At 39.3% G+C, this 23,178-nt stretch overlaps 1 pseudogene; it reads left to right on the top strand.

Annotated features, from left to right (window-relative positions):
• LOC114266950 ((-)-germacrene D synthase-like) overlaps nt 1–21,856 on the top strand; it is a 49,560-nt pseudogene extending 27,704 nt beyond the window's left edge.
• Nucleotides 21,857–23,178: the final 1,322 nt, after the last annotated feature.

Below are 23,178 nucleotides of genomic sequence, written 5' to 3'. Positions count from 1 at the left end.
GGCGCAGAATTCAGAAGAGACTGTGGTTATGACAGCCACATTAGGTCAAGGAATCAGTTTGCAGGGCGAGATCGATGGTGGTGCACCACATTCGCCCAGGTTGCCTGTTGCGCACCCGGTCTGGACCTCCCAGCTATACCAGGCTCACGAGCCTACTACATTTGAACTAATGAGGATGATCAAAGATCTTCAGAGAACTGTGGCAGATCTGGCCTTTGGGGTTGTGGCTCCATCATCAACCACATCACGTACCAGGGAGTTCATGTCTAAAGGCTCCCCAACTTTGGGACGGGTTGCATTGGAAGAAGGCCAATCTCTTGACAAAGTGGAAGCGACTGGTAAGAACAAGGTAGGAGCAGGCATTGGTCCCCATGAACACCTTCAGTGGGATATTGAGGCTTTGAAAGCTGAGGGACTGAACAAAGAGCAAGTCCTTGCGGTTGTCACAAAAACTGTGGATGACACTTTCGCCACTCAGAATGAGAGCACTCTGAATCAAGGGGCAAGCCGGGAGAAGGGCCTTTGTACCAGGAATGTTCCCTTCAGCCCTAATCCCGTGCTCGGAAACGATCAGCAAACCCAGTCAACGCCTGCCAATCCCTTTGCTGGTGCATCTAGCAAAACTCCACAAACCTCAAAACACCCACCTCGAGGCCAGAGGGTGTTCGCACCACTGTACATGTCTCTATCAGCGGCCTTGAGGGTCCTGATTAAAGAGGGGGATCTGAAACCCCTGGAGCCGCGATCACTGCCAGATAGACTTCCTTCCTCCCATGATCCGGCCAAGTACTGTGCCTTTCATCAGCAAGTTGGCCATGTCACTGATAGGTGTTTCCGTCTTCGCCACGAAATACAAGATCTGATTGACAATGAGGTCATCGTCGCACCAACTCAGAAAAGTCTATCGTCATTGGATCAGTGAACTTGTGGGGGATAATGTGATGTGATCAGGGGATGAACCACCTGTGGGCGGCGCTCAGTTTACTCCGGATGTGGCGTTTGGCACGCACTGTTTCGAGCATTTTACGAATGCTAGTTGTTGTGTTTTCTGACTTGGGTATTGGGTCAGTCTTCTCAATTTGTATTGAGTCAGTCTTTTCATACTGAGTCAGTCGGGTCTGTCTTGTTGTATCGAGTCAGTCCTGTTTTGTTGAAGTCGGGTGATTCCGGGGGTGTTACTTCGGATATCACTATTTTGCTTTGTGTTTGTCCTTTTGAGTCTGTTTCTGCCAGGGAGCCAGTTGTGCCAACAGATTTGAATGAACAGCAGTGATTTTCACACTCTTGTGTTTGCTTCTGTCGTGTGCCAGTTGTGCCAGAAATTCTAAACGAGATGGCAATATTTGACTAGAAGCTGTGCCTTTTCTGTGCCTTGAAGTCATTGTAATGACCTAAGCTTTTCAAAACCTTTTTGAACACTACGGTGATAAAAATGAAGAGGAAGGAATTCCTCAGATTTTGCAAAATTTGATCAAACTGAGGGAAAGAGAGGCGTGCTAAGCCCTTGATGAATGAGATCATGTTTGTTAATGTGAGTACTGAGAAGGATCCTGGCCTGATCCAGATTGGTCCCACACTGTCTTCAGCGCAAGCGATTTGTCGCTTTCTTAAAAACTTTCGAAAAATGTTTTGCGCAGTCCTGTGAAGACTTGTGTGGAATCGCCCTTGAGATTGTGCAGCCTAGGATCGCTCTCAACCTCAAGATTCTGTCCATTTGTTTTCAAACCCCGGACTTAAATTCAGAATGTTCAATGGTCAACCGCCATATGAGGCCTGTGTGGCCAGATTCGAAGTAGCCCTCGGACAAGAGGCAAGAAAGTCAGATCAAGAAGATTAGACCTCATCAGAAGAAGCTTGCAAAGCTAGAACAGAAGTACCCTTCAAACTAGGGGCAAAGATGTCAGACGTGCTCGGAGAGCCGAAGATGAGTCCTCTTGCGAATCAACAGCCACTTTCCTGGATACGGATGGCTTCAAACTCCTACAACCATTTGGCATGGAACGCTTTTACCCTTTGAGAGGCTCGCTGGGCCGAAAACCCGGAAGGGCGACCCAGGCAAGAGTTAGAGCAAGAGAAAAATACAAAAAAGAAAAAAAATGCAAAGAAAAGAACAAAAAAGAAAATCAAAAAAAGGAAATGAAATGAAAAGAAATGAAAAGAATTGAAAAGAAAAGAAAAACAAAGCTCGCAAGGTCGAAAACCCGCATCGGGCGCCTTGGCAAAAGTTAGAGCCTAAAAAGGAGAGGTTAAATACCCGAGTGTACCTTAACCCCGGAACTACGTAAGGCTTGATTCCCATATTTGGGATACGTAGGCAACTTCATTCTGAAGTCCAGCCGTAAAATACTTCAAATTCAACTTGTGTCCATGTGATGGTTCTAGTCATCTTTGTCTTTTCTGTATCCGGGAGTTCGGTTGCAATCATCGCTCTGAGGACTGATTACAATGCGCTACGGTGCCATTCAGACAAGGGGCAACTTTCCATTGCCATTCAATGCGCTGCGGTGCCGTGCAAACAAGGGGCAACTTTCCGTTGCCATGTAGCTCTCTTCGAGCAAGGGGCAATTTTCCTCCAAATCCGAGGTTGTGCGTCTCAAGAGTGGGTTCCGTGCTTGTTAAGCATTGGCCGTTTGCAAAACTAGTTTTTGAGAATTTTTACTGAAGCTGACTACTTTTCTCGAAAATTGTTCCATCTTTTCCAAAAACTGGACCATTTCTTGGACCCAAAAAAGGAAAATTTTCAGTGCTCATAACCTGACTTGCATGATTTCAAATCAAAAATCGAACAAGTATGTTAATCTAACTCTCATATTGGTCAAAATTGTTTTAGTAGAAAACCAAAACAAAAAATGGTCAAAAATGATGAACTAGGGGCACAGTTGAGTCAGGCTTCCTGTCTTTCCCCCGTTGTCAATGCATCTGCCAGAAGGGGCACCTGCCAGAAAAGGGCACCTCTGAAGCTGACCGCAAAAGGGCAGAAAGCTCTCTCATCCTCCAAGCAACGAGGAATCAAGTCAAGTACGAAGCACGAACTGGAATGGGGCGAGATGTTCCACTCCCTCATCTGGACAGATCTAACCACGTCCAAACTCCCCAGCAGGGCATCATCAACCGATGTTAGCTGCAGATTTGCTACACACCCAGTTGTAGCACAACCCCTCTGTGGGAAAAACTTATTGTTGTGAACAAGAGTCTGGTAAAATACCAGGGGCAAGAGCCCACAATTTCCAGCTTATCCATCAACCACCCAGGGGAGGGATGAAAAATGAGAGATTGAAGAATAGAGAGATGTGCGATGAGAGAAAAAGTGAGAAAAGGGCTTTTTCAGAAAAATAGAGCTTGAAAGCCGAGTGATGTGAGAATCACAAATAAGAAGAGGTGGGAATAATACCCAGTGAAACAGGCTCCCTGTGCACGTCTGTGTGTCGTGTCTTTTGTTTTGTTTGTCTCGATTCTTGCTTTGAGTCGTTCCGAGCGTGTCTCGACGTGTTTAGGTTGTTTACCTTTTGTTTTCCGTTGTTGAGTCTTTCTCGCTATGTTCAGTCGTAGGCTCAATACCTGGTCGAAAACTCATCTCTCAATTTCAAAAATAAATCGTTTTGTGCTCAGAGTGCTGTGCCATCCTTCACGTTTGTGCAAAACAAGATTCTTTTTTCCATAAAACTGCAGGGTCCACCCCCGATAAGTGTGAACGGTGAAACCAGGACCTATCTGAAGCTATGATGGTTCCAGACTGCAAAGTAAAGACAAAAGAGCGAAAAATCGAAGTATCTGAGTTTGTGTCAACTTCAGAAAATTTCGTGATTGTACTCCGGACGTACCTCTTCAGGGCCTTGTCAATGCTCCGAAATATGAGTGTACCTCTACCTCAAGCGCAAGATCAATCCTGCTTCAAGGTTATGCACTCTTCCACTTACATTGTTATGCATCCACTTCACTTGCATTGTAATGCATTATACCTATCACGTTTCTTCCTCAGTCATGCACGATATTATATGCACGGTTCATTCAAAGAAGTTCCGTTTTAAGGTCATTCACTTTTGTGTATCAATCACACACACTCACTTTAGTGTATCAATCACACTTCATTCGCTTAGTGTATCAATCACACTTCATTTGCCTTAGTGTATCAATCACACTTCACTCGCTTTGTGTATCTATCACACACATTCTCGTTTTGTGTATCTATCACGCACATATTCGCTTTTGTGTCTATTGCACTCTCACTTAGTGTATCAATCACACTTCTTTCATTTTGTGTGTCTATCACACACATTCTCGTTTTCTGTATCACACTTTCAGTGTATCAATCACACTTCATTGATTTAGTATATCAATCATACTTTGTTCACACTGTGCATCTATCACACTTTGTGTTCGCTTTTAGTGTATCAATCACACTCTGTTCACATAGTGCATCTATCACACTTTGTGTTCCCCTTTAGTGTATCAATCACACTCTGTTCACATAGTGCATCTATCACACTTTGTGTTCATTTTCAGTATATCAATCATACTTTGTTCACATTGTGCATCTATCACACTTTGTGTTCACCTTTAGTGTATCAATCACACTCTGTTCACATAGTGCATCTATCACACTTTGTGTTCATTTTCAGTATATCAATCATACTTTCTTCACACTGTGCATCTATCACACTTTGTGTTCACTTTTAGTGTATCAATCACACTCTGTTCACATAGTGCATCTATCACACTTTGTGTTCATTTTCAGTATATCAATCATACTCTGTTCACATAGTGCATCTATCACACTTTGTGTTCATTTTCAGTATATCAATCATACTTTGTTCACATAGTGCATTTATCACACTTTGTGTTCATTTTCAGTATATCAATCATACTTTGTTCACATAGTGCATCTATCACACTTTGTGTTCACTTTTAGTGTATCAATCACACTCTGTTTACATAGTGCATCTATCACACTTTGTGTTCATTTTCAGTATATCAATCATACTTTGTTCACACTGTGCATCTATCACACTTTGTGTTCGCTTTTAGTGTATCAATCACACTCTGTTCACATAGTGCATCTATCACACTTTGTGTTCCCTTTTAGTATATCTATCATACTTGCTCACTAAGTGCATCTATCACACTTCGTGTTTGCTTTCAGTATATCTATCATACTTGCTCACTAAGTGCATCTATCACACTTCGTGTTCGCTTTCAGTATATCTATCATACTTTGTTCACTTAGTGCATCTATCACACTTTGTGTTCACCCTTTGTGTATCTATCACACTATGCTCACCATACTCGCTTAGTGTATCTATCACACGCTCAACTACTGTATGTATCACACGGTTGCTTAGTGTATCTATCACATATTTGCTCAGTGTATCCATCACACTTGTTTCGCTTTGTGTATCTATCACACCTTGCTTTGCTTAGTGTATCAATCACACTTTATTCGTGTAAGCATGTCCATCACACTCTCTTCACTATGTGTATCTATCACGCATGTTTGTCCACTTAGTGTATCTATCACGCTTCGTTCACTTTTGTGTATCTAACGCACATGTTCGTGAGAATTGCATAATTCTCTTACATCCTTTCTGCATTGTAGTGTAGTTTGGTGTATGCTAGCTTAAAATTGTCGCATGTATGCTTCGTTACAGCTTTCTTTGCATGATCATAAGTTATGTTCGGCTCCCTGCATCGTCTTGCATTTTGCCCCTGCCTTCGGGCGCATATCTTATTTGTCTTGTATGTTTGTCTGAGTCTTCGGCCTTGTCAAAAATGGGTCGTCTTTGGGCTTTGACATTCACTCCCGTCATTGTTATGACTTTCGAGTTCTGTCAAAGAGGGGCAACTGTAGACACCCCATTTTTGACCGTTCTCAAGACTTGGACGTCACTGTTTGAACACACGGTGATCTTCCATGTTTGTGTTCGTTTGGAGTTCCCGGAGGCCTCGGCTCGCGCGCCTTGCCTCAGGATCCCCGAACTCGACCGTTTAGTGTCTGGTTTTGCACCAAACACTTGCATCTTGCCTTTGAGAGGCAAGGTGGGGCTTGTAGACCATCCCCACCCATCACCGGCAGTGGCTAGATGCCACCGGCTGGTTTTTGCTGCCACCGGCAATGTAGTTTGCCGGCCGGCACTATTTGTTGCCGGTCAGCACCTTTTCGTGCCGGTCGGCACTCTTTTTGGCCAAGATAGCATTTTTGGCCGGCCGATTGCTGTTCATCTGCTTTTGCAGATATTTTTAGACAGCTGTCTTGCTTTTGCTCCCCTCCATACACGTGTATGGAGGGATCTCCCTCTTGCAAAGCTTGTCTTGTAAGCTTTACAAGACAATATAGAGAGAAGCTCTCTCTAAGGAAAAAAGGAGAGGCTAGGTTAGAGACTTAGGATATTTTGAGAGTAAAACAGCCATTGTTGAGCTCTTGTTCTAGGGTTTGGGTGAGATACACATTCTATCTCTCTTTCCCTCTCATTTTGTTCACTAGGTGCTTTGTGTCTTACTATTGCACACAAACACCTAGTGTTTCACCTTCCTCTTGGAGCGGAGGTTCTAAAGGGTTTGTTTTGAGATTTTGGTGTTGGATTCAAGCTCAAGGAGGCCATTGGAGCACCATTTGTGAAGGGGTCTTCAAGGGTGAGATTCTAGTCCTTTTTTTCCCCATTCTTGCATTAATTTTATACCTATCTTAGAGCTGTTTTTGTGATTATTGTATAACATAAAAAAGTTCTATTTTTAGGCCCTCTTCATTGTTTATTAAGAGTATTTTGTTGTTTGAGGGTTGTTGACCACCCTTAGGCCTCAAAAGGCCTCATTTTGAGCCATTTTGTGCTAGCTCCGGGATTTTGGTGTTGAGGTCTCTTCACCACTGAAATCTTGAGGGATTTCAGTGGTGAAGATGATGCTTTGAAGTCCCAAGAAGGAGAGGGCCACCCCCTCTCCTTGTTGTCCTTGAAAAGGGCATATTTTGGCCTCTTAAGGAAGCCTATGCTTGAGTGTGTGTTGAGCATGTTTGGTTTGTTTTTCATGCTTATATATCCATGATATAACATGATTTAAAGTTGGTTTTGGAACTCCATGCATGCTTAGCATAGTTGCCATGTAATGCCTTGTTTATACCTTAACATGTCTTAGGTTGTTAGCCTTAGTTGGAGCATGTTTTAGGCTTGGTCTTGTGAAGATTTTGTGCTTATTTTGACATGTTTTAGATCTTTCCATAAGTATTTGGGTTGATTTTGGCATGCTTGATATAGCTCCTTTGTATTTAGGCTTGTTGGCCTTGAGCATGTGCATGTGTAGCATAGCATCTTTGCATTGTTTTGGTGATTTGGGATCACTCTATATGCCATTTCAGTCCCATTTCCATGCTTGTTTGATTACCTTGCATGCCTCTTTAATGTCTCATAAGCTTGTGAAGCAACGCTTCATGTTTTGGTGCCTTTGCATGCCTTTGTTTTTTGAGCCATCTAGATGCCATCTAAGTGGTCTTTTGGGCCTTATGTTATGTGCTAAAAACCTGTTTTAGGTTGCCTAATGCATGCCATGTTTGTTGTGATAAAACATGCTTCAAAGCTTCATGACTTGCCTCAAGTACTTAGACCATGCTTGCATGCATTTGCTTGTCTTGTTTGATATGATTTGGCATCATTTTATGACATGATTTCAATGCTTATGTTGCATACTAATTGCTCTTGTTTATCCCTTTCAAGTGTGCTTGAGGGTTGTTTAAATTGTGCCTAAGTGTAGGCCTTCCATCATGTGTATGTGCGCATGTGTTTTGGCTTCTTGTTTTGGTCATTATGGCCACTGTTTTAGGCCTTATTAGAGTTGCCTAATTCATGTATAAGTCCATCTTGCCATCCATTTGCATTGCCATATGTATGCTTGTATGCTTGCATAAGTGCCTTGCCATGCCATGTTGCATCCTTAGCTTGTATGCCTAGGTTGCATTGCATCTTGCATGCATTCCTTGTCCCTCGACTTGGGTGATAGGGATTGGGAGTTTTGTTTGATTGGTTTGCATACATTTGAAATCAAAGTTGCATACTTGGTTCTTTGGGCCATCACGCATGGAAATGCGTGATTGGTGGTCCGAGAATCGAGGCACATGCCCCTTTGAGTCATTACAATGATAAGGGATATGGTTGATGCATACATGCCTTGAATTGTGCTGCCATGCCTTGTTTTGCCCTCTGTTGCTGTGAGTTGCAGGTCCAGCAGACTTTCTTTGCCGACCGGCAGTGTAAGGTGCCGGCCGGCAACCTTTTCTCTGCCGACAGATTCAATTTTGTGCCGATGGACATATACCAGTGCCGGTGGTGATTCCACTCAGCCGGTGGTACTCCCCAGTGCCTAGGGATGCAACCCTGAGGTTTTGACAGCCTCCAGAGGAGTGAAAGAAGGAAAACAGAGGCAGCTTGCGCATGGCGGCGCGCTTCCCGAGGCGTTTTCCTGTTTTAATTAGTCTATTTAATTTGTTAATTAAATTAGGCAATTTGTAATATTAATTAGCTTGCGTAGTTAATTAATTTGTAATATTTATTCGGTCCCTCCGAGCGAGGGCAAGTCTGTAATAAGTGTGTGTGGGTGGTGTGTATGTCTTCCAACCTCACTTCTTTCTTCCCTTTTACTTACCCGCTTTAATGGTTAGTATTAGGGCACGCTTAATTTAGCATACCTCATACTATGCATGTGTGCATCCATGCATTTGTATTGCATGCATTAGGCTCGGTACATCACGCTAATTGTATCAATACTTCAATTCCCAAACTGAATACATGATAATTGTGCATTTTCACATGACATGTTTAGGATAGCCGAGCCTATTCTAACAACACTTTGTATGCGATGCATTAGGCACTTAACATGGACTTGGATCATGCATGTTTGCTAACAAGTTCTCTGTTTTGGCACGGAGTACGATGTAAGTATTTATGCTTTAGCATCTCGCATGTGTGTGAATGTTAACATGACAGTATGCTTGCCATGCGGCTAGATGCTTATGTGTTAAACTGTTTTGAATGCCTGTGGGTGAAGGTTGGATTGTTTGAGTTGGAAAGACTCGTTGAAATCCGCATTTTTAGCCTACTTGCGAGTAGCAAATTCCAAAACATCTTCAAAACCAAACGGATATGCAATGTTTATTTCCAAATTAGGCAATCTAGTCTATACTTGTTTGCTGTGCGCATAACATAGTAATTCTAGGCTAATAACGAGATAAGAACACATAACGTTTTCAAAATTGGATATCACGGTTAGTAGAGTCCGGTCTTCGGACCGGGCGAAAGGGGGTGCTCATAGCTGACCTTCCCCGATCGTACCCAAGCTCCCGAGCCGAGACAACTCCGGTGATGACGGACATGTGGCCTTCGGCACCGAGTCAGGGTTTCCTAAATTCTCCCATAAAAAAATATTTAGGTGGCGACTCTGTATCTGGCAAAGCAGTCCATGTTTGGCACTACTTTTTCAAAAATCTGTTTCTCAAAACGATTTGCCGGATTTGGACTCTTTGGTTCAGATTAAGAACCGCGACACAAATCGAGAGTCCGAACTGTAGCGAGGTCCCCCCCACCCCCCCGCGGGCTTGTTACAGTAACCCAACTCGGACTTCATCACACTCACTACTCAAGAAGCTAGCAAGAAAGAAACTAAGTTCACTCCACCCACGCAGATCGTATATCGGGGATAAGACTTTATTCACCCGGTCTCCTAAGAAATAAAAGCAATCACCACTCAAGGTACATACAGTAACCCTTTGATGGTAGCAGTCTGTAATAGCCCGATAAGATGACAACCAGTCGATACCCAATATAGCATCAAAGCTAGAAATATCAATCAATACAAATGAAAAAGGAAGTCAGCGACAGGCAAGCTCTATGTCACAACCCCAACTCCCCTACCTCAAAATAACCTTACTACCAATATGTGACTCCATACAAATAGGGGATGCTAACTATGCTAGCTCCAACCCTAAAATTGATGCAAATACGGACGAGATAAATGAATGGGATGCACCTGTGTCAATCAACACATTAGCAACTGAATTCAAAACAAGAAAGTACCTCTCACAACAGAAGGCACTGGTACTAGATCTGGCACTGTAACAGTATACACACACCCCGTAGGCCTCTGATCTACCTGCTCACCCCTCGGTGCATAGGACTGATGCACTAAATAAGCAAAGAGGCTCCCTGATTGGCCCTTGAGGCCAGTGCTGACTGTGTAGGCTAGTGGCTCTGTGCTTGCCTCAAACCAGACGCACCAAACATGCCACCCAACTGAGGACAAAATCTCTTCATGTGCCCCATCTGCCCACACTGATAACAAGCGACCGATTTTTCTCTCTCCTAACTCTGGCCCTGAGAACGAGTCGATGACGATACTACTTGCTACCCTCCTCCTGCCTGCGGGTAAGCTGGAGACTTCTTGCCCAGCTAACCACGCTTGTGACAAGTCACATCTCCCTGACCACCTCTCCCTTAACCCGAACTCGATACTGGAAAAGTTGACCTCGACTGCCCTTTCTGGGACGACTGGGGATTAGAACCCCTCTATCTCTTGCTGTCTCCCTGAGTATCCTGACTCCTCCTGGAGCCCCTCATTCTCTCCTCCTCTATCTGTATGATGGTCTTAAGATGGACCGCCGTATCCACAACACGCCCATAATCTCTAATCATGGACCAGGCCACTCGAAATATAAGTCTGATCCTCAACCTCTTCTCAAACTCCAAGCAACGACACTCCTCAGTCACCACAAGCTCAGGTGCAAACCTAGACAAGCTAGTGAAGGTGGCCTCAAACTTGGCCACTGGTATGTTCAACTGTACCAACTTACAGAACTGGTCTCTCAACTTCTCTTTACCTGTAGGAGGCAAAAACTTGTCCTAGAAGGCATTGACGAATGCCTCCCAAGTTACCCCAATGCACCCACGTGCGTACTTCCACCACTGACCCGCATCTTCCTTTAGTTGGAAGGATGCCAAGCTCACTCCCAACTAGTTGTCCTCGATGCTAAGCATCTCGAACATCTTCACTATTTCCTCTAGCCACTCATCTGCCTTCAGTGGCTCCTTGGGATCACCTAAAAACTCATCCGGATTTGACTGAAAAAACTTTCGCTTCAAAAACGATGGCCCTGCCTCAGCTACTTGGGCCTGGACTTGCTTCTCAGCTCTGAGAATGTCCACAAATTCCTGTAATGCTCCGGTCATTTCGCGGGCTAAGGCGCCTATGGCCTATTCACCAACCTGTTCAGCCACATTGGCCTGACCAACCCCTTCTTCCTGTGCTAGAATCTCATCCGGTAAAGGCATCTCATGCCTTCTAGGCCTACCACGCCTACCACGACCACGACCATGACCACGTCCTGACATCCTAATGAAGGTAACAAAAGAGATTAGCACATTCACTAATGTGCCAAAGCTAACTCACTCACATCCTAATGCAGTGGACAACTGTAATTCACTCCACATAAGCATATAGTCATGTAAACACATACGAATTTCAGTTCTAGATAATGATCGTTCCGTGAAGTTGCCAGAGTTTCAAATAGAAATAGCAATGATCAAGTGCTCTTCCAATAGGACTTCCAGAAACCTGCAGACTCAATCAACATCCTAGAAATTAAATCTCACACTCATATAATCATATAAGCATGTTATCACATAAGAATACAACACATACTAATGTCTCAACTAAGCGAGACAAACCCATTGTGGTAATAACCACTTCCCACGTATCCAAAATATTCAAACCCGGTACGCTCTAATACCAAGTTGTAATGCCCCCAAAATAATACAATAAATACAACCCATAAGCAGAAGAATGATAGAAATAATATGCTTTCATTCATCAAAGTTCGTATACAAAAGATAACACATGTGATATACATTCACAAACTGTTCATCCTGAATCTACAACATGTGTTACAATGATAAAAGAACTAAAAACTAAATAGGTAATTATATGCCCTATTGGCTTACATCTTTCCAAGTCGTTGCTTGGTTACAACAAAAGTGAGCCTAGCTCAATATAGTTAAAGCCCTTGGCTATACAAAAGAATACAACAAAAGAAAGAAACTCTTGCTTCCAAATGTCCCTCCAAACTATTATCTTGGCGGGAGCATATCACCAACACCTAAAAATGGTTTTTCCCAAATAGGGTGAGCCAAAGCCCAGTAGGAACGATCTAACACAATATATGAGATTTAAGAAATATATAAGTACAATGTGCATATACAATGCCTGTGATAAAACATTCACATTTATATAATCATAAAGTACCAAATTCATATCTTAATCTATTTTCCTTCAATTAATTTCAATTCATGAGCCAATTTCATTATCTTTCAACAACCTAAATGAGACTACAACTCAATGGTTCTTCATTCAACACAATTACCACACAAACACTTCCATTTTCCATTTTACGAAAATTTCGTCCACGGGATCGGAACCCATATATACGCGCGGTTTCAGGACTTTCAACCTGGACACTCCGACCAACTTAATTTCAATGGAATCCATCCTCTATCTGCTCCCAAACATGGTGTACATCCCATTTTCTTCTCCCAAACATCATACATATACAATGTATTTAAAACATAGTCATATTCAATGACAACCAACAATTAATTAATTTTAATTCACCTAATTCTCATGTAATTTCTACAACAATCATAGTTATCTCCACCGATAGCCCAATACAGTTATTTCTAAATAGATATTCAATCTCAAGACAGATAACTTATTCAAAATTTCCAAAGGTGTGAGATAATGCATATCCAACTCCACCATTTATTTCAATATTCGTCTAATTTCATATTTACAACACCAATTTCATTATTTATACAAAATAAATATTTGAATCATTTTAGGGCAAACCCCATTTTCCCAAATATCAACCCAAAGGCCAAAATCAACTACTTTGCCACAAGATACCTCACATTCAAACCCCATAACCCTTTATATCATACTCACTCAAAAACTCCTCTTTTGATTTCAAGCCCAAATCCTAGGTTTGTCCATAACACTCCCATATCCCACCATTGTAACACAACAATGAATAACTAAGTTAAAAATCATATGAAAGTGTAGAAAATCCCTACCTCAAAGAGAGAAAACGAGCAAGGCAAGGGTGAAACTCCAAAGATGCTAAAACCCAACTTTATTCGGATCAAAATAAAGATCTTGAGACACTCTACATTTTTCTCAAAGACACTAAGGTGGAGAACTCAATGGATCTAGGTGAAAATGTAGAGAGAAGATGAGTTTTAGAGAGAGAGACTCAAGATCAAGGTTTTTGGAAAGTCAGAGAGAGGAATGAAAAAGTGAACTAAAAAGCCATCTTCACGGATTGATATTGTAATACCCCTGTTCCGTAATATGCCAATTGGTCCTTAAACTGAGTATGATTATGTGTTTACCATGATTTTATGTGCCATTATGTGAATATATGTGATTTTGAAGTTTTATCTGTTCACCGTAGGAATATCTGTTTGAATAATCAGCTTTGGAAATTTAATTGAGGGCCTTATCGGCCATAGAACCCGAAATTGATTACGCCATTGTGATTGGCATAATTTTTAGAGCCTACGGTGAAATTTAATCGAAAAATTGATTCGGGCCAGATTAAATTGAATTATTTAATGGCATTGTGCTCAAATTGTTTAATATCTTAAATGTGGCTAGTGGGGCTTCTTGTATTTGAGCACTACACTCCTCATTCTCTCATATACCTTCATTTTTGGCTGATCAAACTCTAAGAAAGGGGGGGAGGTCGGCTGTTAGAGAGAGTGAGGGAGAAAGTTGTGTAATTTTTGGCCCAAGGCTACGAATTTGAAGTCCAACTCAAGAACTGACCATAGATTGAGCTTCTAGGTAAGTGATTGTTTATGAATTCTTGAGTTTGAACTTGTGATTTTGTGAATTAAAGGTTAATTGGTGATCAAGAACAAGAGTTGTACTCTAGTTGATGGGATTGAAGTTAAAATGCACATGCATGTATAGAATCACCATGGTTTTGCATAATCAAGCATGTATATGAGTGTTAAATCCTACATGCAAGCATGTTTTTGTTGTGTTCCATGAGAATGAACACCATTTGCATTGATTGGAACAGAAATGGAGTCAAGAATTGACATGCATGCATGATTGATGAAGATATGAAACTTAAATGCATGAATTTAATGTATTGGAAGTAAGTTTGGTATAAGTTGGGTTTGCATGTGATTGATTCATGGGAATTGAGTTTCAATATGTGGTAATTTAGTGTCTATATCATGTTAGTACACATATATATGAAGTTTGAGCCGAAATCATGCATTTGGGGCCCTTGAATTCGATGTTGGAACTCAAGAACACAGTTCTGGGTTTTCCAGAATTTCGATGTCCGCTCGAGCGGGGTAATGGCCGCTCGAGCGGGAAAATCGTGCTCCCAGCATTTTTGCAGAGTTGGATGTCCGCTCGAGCGGGGCATATCACGCTCGAGCGTGGAATTTTGTAGACAGGCCTTCCGCTCGAGCGCCCTATTTAACGCTCGAGCGTAATTTTCATGCAACCAGTACTTTTGCAGGCCTTAAGGGTCCGCTCGAGCGGATAAGTCGACGCTCGAGCGGGGACCCTATTTTCTGAAATTTTGTTTATGCGTTCTGTGTTTCGTTTTCCGTTCTCTTTCACTTGTAAGTACTCTTAGGCATATGTTAAACCTTGTAAATGAGTTATTGAGATAGAAATAAAGCCTAAAGAGGAATATGTGAATTAAAGAACGGATTGAACTGTTAGTGACCCTTTTGTACTCATGAAATGTGTAGGATCAAGCTCAAGGGCGCATCCACAAACCGATCACTGTGAGTAATATCAATATTTGAAAGCTTGTCAAATGTCCAATTGTTATTCCCCTATAAACTCTATAAGTTGTTAATTGGGATTGTGGACAAAAGTCCGACAGGAGTAAATGAATGGACCGAAGGTCGTTTTGATAGGAATGGACCGAAGGTCGTTTTGGTATAAATGGACCGAAGGTCGTTTGATAAGAACGAATGGACCGAAGGTCGTTTTGATGTAAATGAATGGACCAAGGGTCATTTCGATAAGAATGAATGGACCAAAGGTCGTTTTGATGGAAATGAATGGACCAAAGGTCGTTTTGACATGAATGAGTGGGCCGAAGGCCGTTTTGGTATGAAAGAGTGGGCCAAAGGCCGTTTTGACATAAAAGAGTGGGCCAAAGGCCGTTTCGACATAAGTGAATGGGCCGAAGGCCGTTTCGCCATGAATGGAAATCCGAATGGGCCGAAGGCCAGAATGTTTAGAACTACAGTTACTTGTTTTGAATTTCGTATAGTTATATATATTCGTTAAATAGAAGTAAGAATTGGGCCCAAGGCCGTTTAGAGCATGTTGTTCTACATATTGTTATGTAACTGCTATATTCGATATTATTCACTGGGCTATCGCTCACGCTCATTCATGTGTTTGTAGGTGAGCCGAGGGAAGTCCAAACCCAGCCCCAGTGAAGTCTGCTAGGATAAATCCGAGTTTTGAGGAAGTCAGCCTTGCGTCTCACTCTTGGGACCTACCCTTGCCTTTAGCTATGTATTTATGTTTCGTCTTGCCGGCAGGGACTTTATGTAATCATGTAAATGGTCTGTCATAGGTTGACTCGTTTTGGATGATCCTGTTTGTAATGAATTCTGTGAAACTGTACTTTTGAACTGTGGGTTATTAACGTAACTAAATGTGGTCTGTTATGTGCATATAAGCACGGCTCTATGGACAAAGTTTTTATTTATTGCTTCCGTTTGGCCCCTTTTCTCTGACAAGATATGTCTGTTTTGGTCTAAGGCCGTAGGTAATCCCAGGATTACTGGCCGGTTATGTCCTTAACCCATAGGGGCGGGTTCGGGTCATGACAGATATACATGTAGTCCACTCGAGCACAAGAAGTGACGCTCAAGCGCCAGACACATAGTTCCGCTCTAGCGCAAGAAGTGACGCTCAAGCACAGAATACAAACTTTCAGAAGTTTTGCAGAGGAAGAACATCGCTCAAGAGCAAGAAACGCCGCTCGACCATAGAATACACTCTCCTAGTATTTTTTGCAGACCTGTAAAAGTATTGAGAGTTTGCAAAGCCTGCTCGAGCACAAGAAGTGCCACTCGAGTGGAAGACCAAAAATCTAGGCAACAAGAGTTTGGCAACTAGGCAACCAACCTATTTCAAACACAACCACAACAATCCCAAGCCAAGTTTAAGGGAAAAGAAAGTAAGCAAGACATGTTCAACAATACGAAACCAAGAAAATCATATCCCCGATTACAACAAGGGTCGGATCAAATCGGGGTCACTATACCATCTGATCGAAATGAAGGAATTTCATTAATATTATATGACATGTGCAATGTGGACCTAAGGTCATTCTGTTTTCGCTTGTTATATGATTGGGTTCGAGACCGCTTGTTATATGATTGGACCCGAAGATGCTTGTTATATAATTTGGCCCGAGGCCAATTGTTATCTGATTCGGCTCGAGGCTGCTTGTTATATGATTGGGCCTGAGGCCGCTTGTTATCTGATTGGGCCCGAGGCCACTTGTTATATGATTATGGTTAGTATGAGAACCTTGTGATTATCTATTTACACTGCTTTACTGTATTATTACTCATTGAGTTTCACTCATCCAATATTGTGTATGCACATGTAGGTGATCAGTAGCATGAAGCACACCCTTAGAGTCAGCTTCAGGAGCCATTTTGTGACCCAATCGAATCATGCCTCTGAAATAAAGTTTTTTCTTTGACTCACACCACACCTTGACCTTATTTTGTTTTTGCCATTATGGTCTTGGGTTTGTAAACAATATGTGTAAATTTCTTGTGGCACTTATATTTTTTCCTGGGCATGTAAATGTGTTAACGTACTATGAGGTTATCTTCATAATTTTTGCTCATGATTGGCATAGCTCAATGGGCTTCTCTTTATTATACACTTCCATTTATGGCCCTATTAGCATAAATATTTTGTATGATTGTTTGAGGCCTTTGATAATCTACGGGTTCCTGGCCAGTTATGACCCAAACGTTTAGGGGCGGGTTCGCATGATGACATGATTCAACCAAAAATATGGTACCGAAGGTCACTTGATACTCAGCCAATCATCATCCTAGCATTTGGGGAGATCATTTCCTCACATACGCCTCTCATGCCGTGGTAAAATTGGATTTGCTAGCATTGCACATATTTAATGTTTGTCTTTAATTTTGTGCATGGTTTTAAATAATAGTATTAGAACAGGTATTAGTAAGCATACGGTTATACATCAATCGATATCAAACAATATTAACAAATATATTTATAAATATTGGTACCAAAAGTCTAAAATCTTATTACATACCAACTGACAACAATTACATGGAATTTGGTTGAACAACCATGTTTATTATCATGGAATTTTGTTGAACACCACATGCATTTATATATATATATATATATGCTTTCATGTTGCTGGAAGTAGATGCTAATATGGAGCAACTACTCTATTTTCATATTTAATATCTCTGTTTCATGTAGAAAAGACTTGATAATAACTAATTTGGTTATTATTTTTCAAATTCACAATATTCCATTTGAAAAATAACATTAATTATGAATAGTGAAGTTTGATTTCATTTACAAAAATAACATTATCAAATTATTCTTGTTTTATTTTATGTATAAATTTTGAATAAGAATATAATTTTCTTTGTATATATCCTATATTCTCATTGTTTATGCTGGAAGTGGATGTTAAAATGGGCCAACAACTTCAGTAGCAGAGTGAGAAAGATGCTAGGGGCAACTAATAATCAACCTTCACAAAAACTGAACTTCATCGATGCAATCCAACGTCTAGCGTGTCTCACCATTTTGAAAGTGAGATTGAGACAGCTTTCCGACACATATATGAAACCTATTATGATCACCATGATGACAAAGCCAATGATGACCTTTATACTATTGCTCTCTTGTTTCGGTTGCTTAGACAACAAGGATATCCCATTCTTGTGGTAAGTCTCATTTGCCATACATTTGATGTTTTGGTATCTATTGGTATCTGAACAAGGCTAAAACAGTCAAACACAACCATACAAGTCCATATGTTATTTTGGCCACACTAATATATCATGTGTCGAATGGGTTACGCAGATGTGTTCAACAAATTCAAGGACGACACTGGCAAAATTTGTGAATCCTTAATTCGCGACGTGTGAGGAATGTTATGCTTGTATGAGGCTGCACATCTTAGGGTGCAAGGAGAAGATATACTAGATGAAGCACTGTCTTTTACCATCACTCACCTTGAGTCTGTGGTACCTAAGTAGAGCAATCGTGTTCAAGAACAAGTAATTCATGCTTTGAATCAACCCATACGCAAGGGCTTGACAAGGCTAGAGGCAACCCATTACTTCTTCTATGACCAAGATGATTCTCACAATAAAGTTCTACTGAATTTTGCAAAATTAGATTTCAACCTATTGCAAAAAATGCACCAATGAGAGCTAAGTGAAATCACAAGGTGACTTGTATAAATTTATGCCCAGAAAAAAATAATTGGAAACTCCCAGGATTTAAATGTATAGTATAAATTTAAATTTTGCACTTTTTGATCCATACATTTCAAATTCTAAGCACATTTTTGAATATTTTTTATGGATACGTAAGGTTGTTAACCAAGTCAGGCTTTTCCAGTCATATTAAAGTGGTTTAAAAATTGACTCAAATAGACCCTATTACATATTTCAGGGGGTGGAAAGAATTGGACTTCACAAAGAGAATGCCTTTTGCAAGAGACAAAATAGTGGAGTGCTATTTTTGGATAGTGGGAGTTTATTTTAAGCCCCAGTACCTACTTGCTAGAAGGATGCTAACCAAAGGGATTGCCTTGACTTCCATTATTGATGAATGATGTCTATGGTACTTTATAAGAACTTGTGCTCTTCACTGATGCAATTGAGAGGTTCAAACTGATTCATTCCCTTAATGAACTTTGCATTTGATCTTACAAAAGTATCAAAATCTCTTCAATTCTTCATTATCTATTTGTACTCCAGGTCAGAAATCGTTGCCATAGATCAAAAACCATGTTATCAAGCACTTCTAGATGTTTACAACATGATTGATGAAGAGATGCCCAGGAAAGGAAGATCATGTCCACTATGCAAAATCTGCAGTAAGCCTCGTACTGATTGGTTACAAACTAACAAATTGTGATTAGCAATAAGATTATATGTGAAATTTGATTAAAAAGCAATAATATTGATCGATTTTGTTCAAATCTCAAATGAAAATTTTAGTTAGAGTATACTTTGAAGCTTAGTAGTAGGAATCGTCTCAAATGGTGATGACTCTGAGGAAGAAGCGCGATTTTACGCTTTTGAGGAAGCAAAAATGAAGCACTCTTGAGAGGGGGATGAGAGAACCTTGTTGCTAGTTTCGATCCTCTATTCGACGACTTCGATCTCGCACCGTTTGACTTCCCTTTCAAAGCCCTAGTCTTCGTCCCTCTCTTTGAAGCCCTAGGTCTCTTTCTCTCTCTCTCTCTCTCTCTCTCTCTCCCTCTCTATTTTCATATTTGACTTTGTTTTATCTAATATAATTTATCATAAACAATATAATTTTTATGTCTAAAACAAAAAATTATGTATTTTATCATATCTAATATAATTTTTATTTATTATTTCTTTTTTTTAACATAATTTATTGTTTCTTAATTTTTTAACATATAATAAATAAAATAAATCATCTAATTGTTTAAAAAAATCTATTTAAATCATATATAATAAAAAAAATCTTTAAAATTTATAAAATAAAACATCTAATTTTTATTTTTTATTTATTTTAACATAATTTATTATTCCTTATTTATTATAATAAATAAAATATAATTAATAAAAATAATACAGAAGCGCTCCTAATTTACGACTCCTCTTAGCGGCCACGTTTCCCTGCTACCGCTCCCGCTTCATGCGACTAAGCTTTGAAGAAGCCAAATGGCTTCACCAAGGCTATGATTGGGTGTCAAGTGATCCTTTAATTGTTTAAGCTTCATCAGTAGTTTGCAGACTCATGGATGACATGGTTGGCCACAAGGTATTCCCGATGATCATGTGGTATTGTTAATGTGGTGAGCTTTGTTCGTTTATCTTCACTGAATTAAAAATAAATAAATAAATAAATAATAAATAGACATTTAAAGAAAAATTAATTTATTTTAGAAGAATTGAAGTAAGATTATATAGATTTTGGAAATCATAATATTAATTTATTTTACAGAATCTCAAAATAACATTAAAGTAATGAGATTTTTCAAGGGGCACTTTTTCATAAATCCATTTTCACTTGCTTATGTTCTATTTAGTCCACATTATTTTTTTATATTCCAATAAATCCTATGAGTCATATAGTTACCAAAACACCCATAATAATATTCATATTTACAGTGTTAATGTTTCGTGATGTGAATGTTCATACTGTCACTGTGAATGTCCACACTATCAATGTGAACATTCACATGTCAGTGTGAATATTCACATTGTAAAATACGAATGTTTACATCACCAAATTGTTAACCGTTCAAAAAATATTTGTAAGGCTAAAAATGTCCATAAAATATTTTAAATTTGAGAATTAGAATTTTGTAGATCAAATATTCAAATAATAGGACTTATTGGAATAGAAGGATATCTTATGGATTAATTGGAATAGAAATACTTGAAAAGGGATTTTCCAATAAATCTCTCATTTTTCAAAGTCTTGGGGTGATTAAATACTAATTTATTCTATAATTATTAAAAATTGCATGAAAATAATGAAATTTTAAAAAATTTAGGATCGCAAAAGTAAAATTATTTAGATTTTGGAAGGGTTAGAGTAAAATTATATATATTTTGAAGGGGTCAAAATGCAAACTTCTTTTAAAAATATTCAAAATTACATGATAAAAGTGCAATTTTCCAAAAGTTTGGGAGGGTGGTGGCCCCCGCCGTCACCCCTGTGTCTGCCACTAGTTGGATCTATATCAATGTGTTACAAATTAAAAATTAACATTTGTTTTATTATATAATTCTGTGAACTTTTTTAAGAGTCCCAAACATTTTTCCAAAACAACTTTAATTTGAGGTGGTGGTTGGCCTTTCATGTCAAGGCGTTTTTTATTTATTTTAATTTCTTTTAATAGCTTGTAAAATCCAAGAAGAAAATAAGGCAAAGAATAATGTTTCGTAGCTTGAAACACGTTGGCCCGAATGGCTAGACTACCCATAACAACGTCATTTTGGGCATTTTTTTTTCTTTAAAACAGACAAAAGAAGGAGACAGAAGAAGAATGAGAGAAGAAGGACAAAGAGAGAAGAAAATAAGGAGAAGACAAAGGAGGATCGCGAAGGGTTTGCGACGGTGATGGCGGTGCCGGTGGGTGGAGGGATGGAGTCAGCTCGCAGAGATTTGGAAAACTCTTGGTTAGACATTCCCAAGGTAAGACGGACATTCTCTCCCTTGAACTCTCCATCTTCATTGATTTGTTCATTTCTTGATTTATTTTTTTGAATCGAGGGTTCAATTTGCCTTACAAACTTAACAGATCTGCACAATCGCAAAACTGGATCACTAGGCTTTTTCTTCCCATTAATTGGGTTTGATTTTTGGGATTTGTTTCACAATAATTTTTCAATTTTTATGGATTTTTGAATGAAAGATCAGTGTTTTGAGTTTAGGTTTTGGTGATTGTGAATTCCTAATGAACATAAATACTCTAGTGGTTGTGTTGATGTGGTTCGTTTGCTGCAATGGGTTTCGATCTGCTGATGGAATTGTGGACGGTGGATGGTGAAGAACGACGATGATGCAAGGAGATGAAAAGAGGGAAAGAAAGAGAGATGATTAGAAGAAGAAGAAGAAGAAGAAGAAGAAGAAGAAGAAGAAGAAGAAGAAGAAGAAGAAGAAGAAAAAAAAGAGAAGAAATAGAGGAACAAGGGAAAGAGGAGAGAGAGAGGTTGAAAAATCAAAAGTCGGGCCACTCGAGCCACGCAAAAGTTGAGCTACGTAGCAGAATTGTAAGGCAAACCCATCGTCACTGACTTTGACTCTAAACATGAGTAAAATGATGCTTATGGGTACTAATCAGTCTACAGTGAGCCCCTTATCATTATGGCTAATTCATCACCGACTAAGGCTTAATTTGATAACTTTTCCTATTCTTTTACATATTTTTTTAAAAAAAGTCAAAAAATAAAAATAAAAATCAACTTTTAACAAACTTACCAAAACATTTTTAAGTTAATTCCAATTTTTTGTTTGGTTTGATTTGTATGGTTATCAGAATAAGTACTTCAATTCAGTTTGTGTTAAGAAAAAAAATATATCGATTCAAAAAATTTCATTTTGTTAATTGAGAAACCAAAACTAATCATGTATTACGGTTTGGGTTATTTAGTTTTGAGAGAGTTATGGGTAGGTCTTAATAGGTGAACTTATTGTCCAATATGTTTTATAATAATTAATAGCATTTTTCATCAAACACTATTAAAAATGTTACTAATTGTTAAGTTTCAACGATAGTTTGAAAATTGTCATAGAAAATGTCACTAATTATAAATTTTAGCGACAGTTTAAAAAGATCGTCACAAAAAAAATGTCATTAATTTTTAACTTTCAGCAATAGTTTAAAAATTCGTCATACAAAAAGTCATTAATTGTATGTTTTAGCGATAATTTATAAAAACCGTGACAAAAAAAGTCACAAATCATCACACAAAACTATTTTTAGCGGCGATTTTACAAGGACTTATTTTCAATAAGATTTGATGAAAGTTGCGTCTAACTATTAGAATCTATTGGTAGTTTACCCTTCAGTTTTTCAATTTAATGTACATGAAGGATTATTTATCAGAGATTTTAAGGTTTTTTAAAAAATTTCTAGAGTTCAATATCAAAAGTAAATGAAAAGAGATGGAAGAGAATACTCTGTAAAAATTATTTTAGGGTTTAATATGTGTTATTCTTATTAGTAATTTTATATTAGGATATAATAGGAATTTAAATTTATGAATTTAAATTGGGTGTATAAAAACATATTTTGGGTTCAAATAGAATCCCCCCTAATCTTGCTAGATATGTTTGGGCTAGACTCAATCATTCAAGTCCAATGGGCAA

The sequence above is a fragment of the Camellia sinensis genome, chromosome 8, assembly GCF_055761805.1.
Source record: "Camellia sinensis isolate YWXY chromosome 8, ASM5576180v1, whole genome shotgun sequence".
NCBI lineage: Eukaryota > Viridiplantae > Streptophyta > Magnoliopsida > Ericales > Theaceae > Camellia > Camellia sinensis.
The sequence above is the reverse complement of the archived record's forward strand: the minus strand, read 5'-3'. Positions and strand labels throughout refer to the sequence as shown.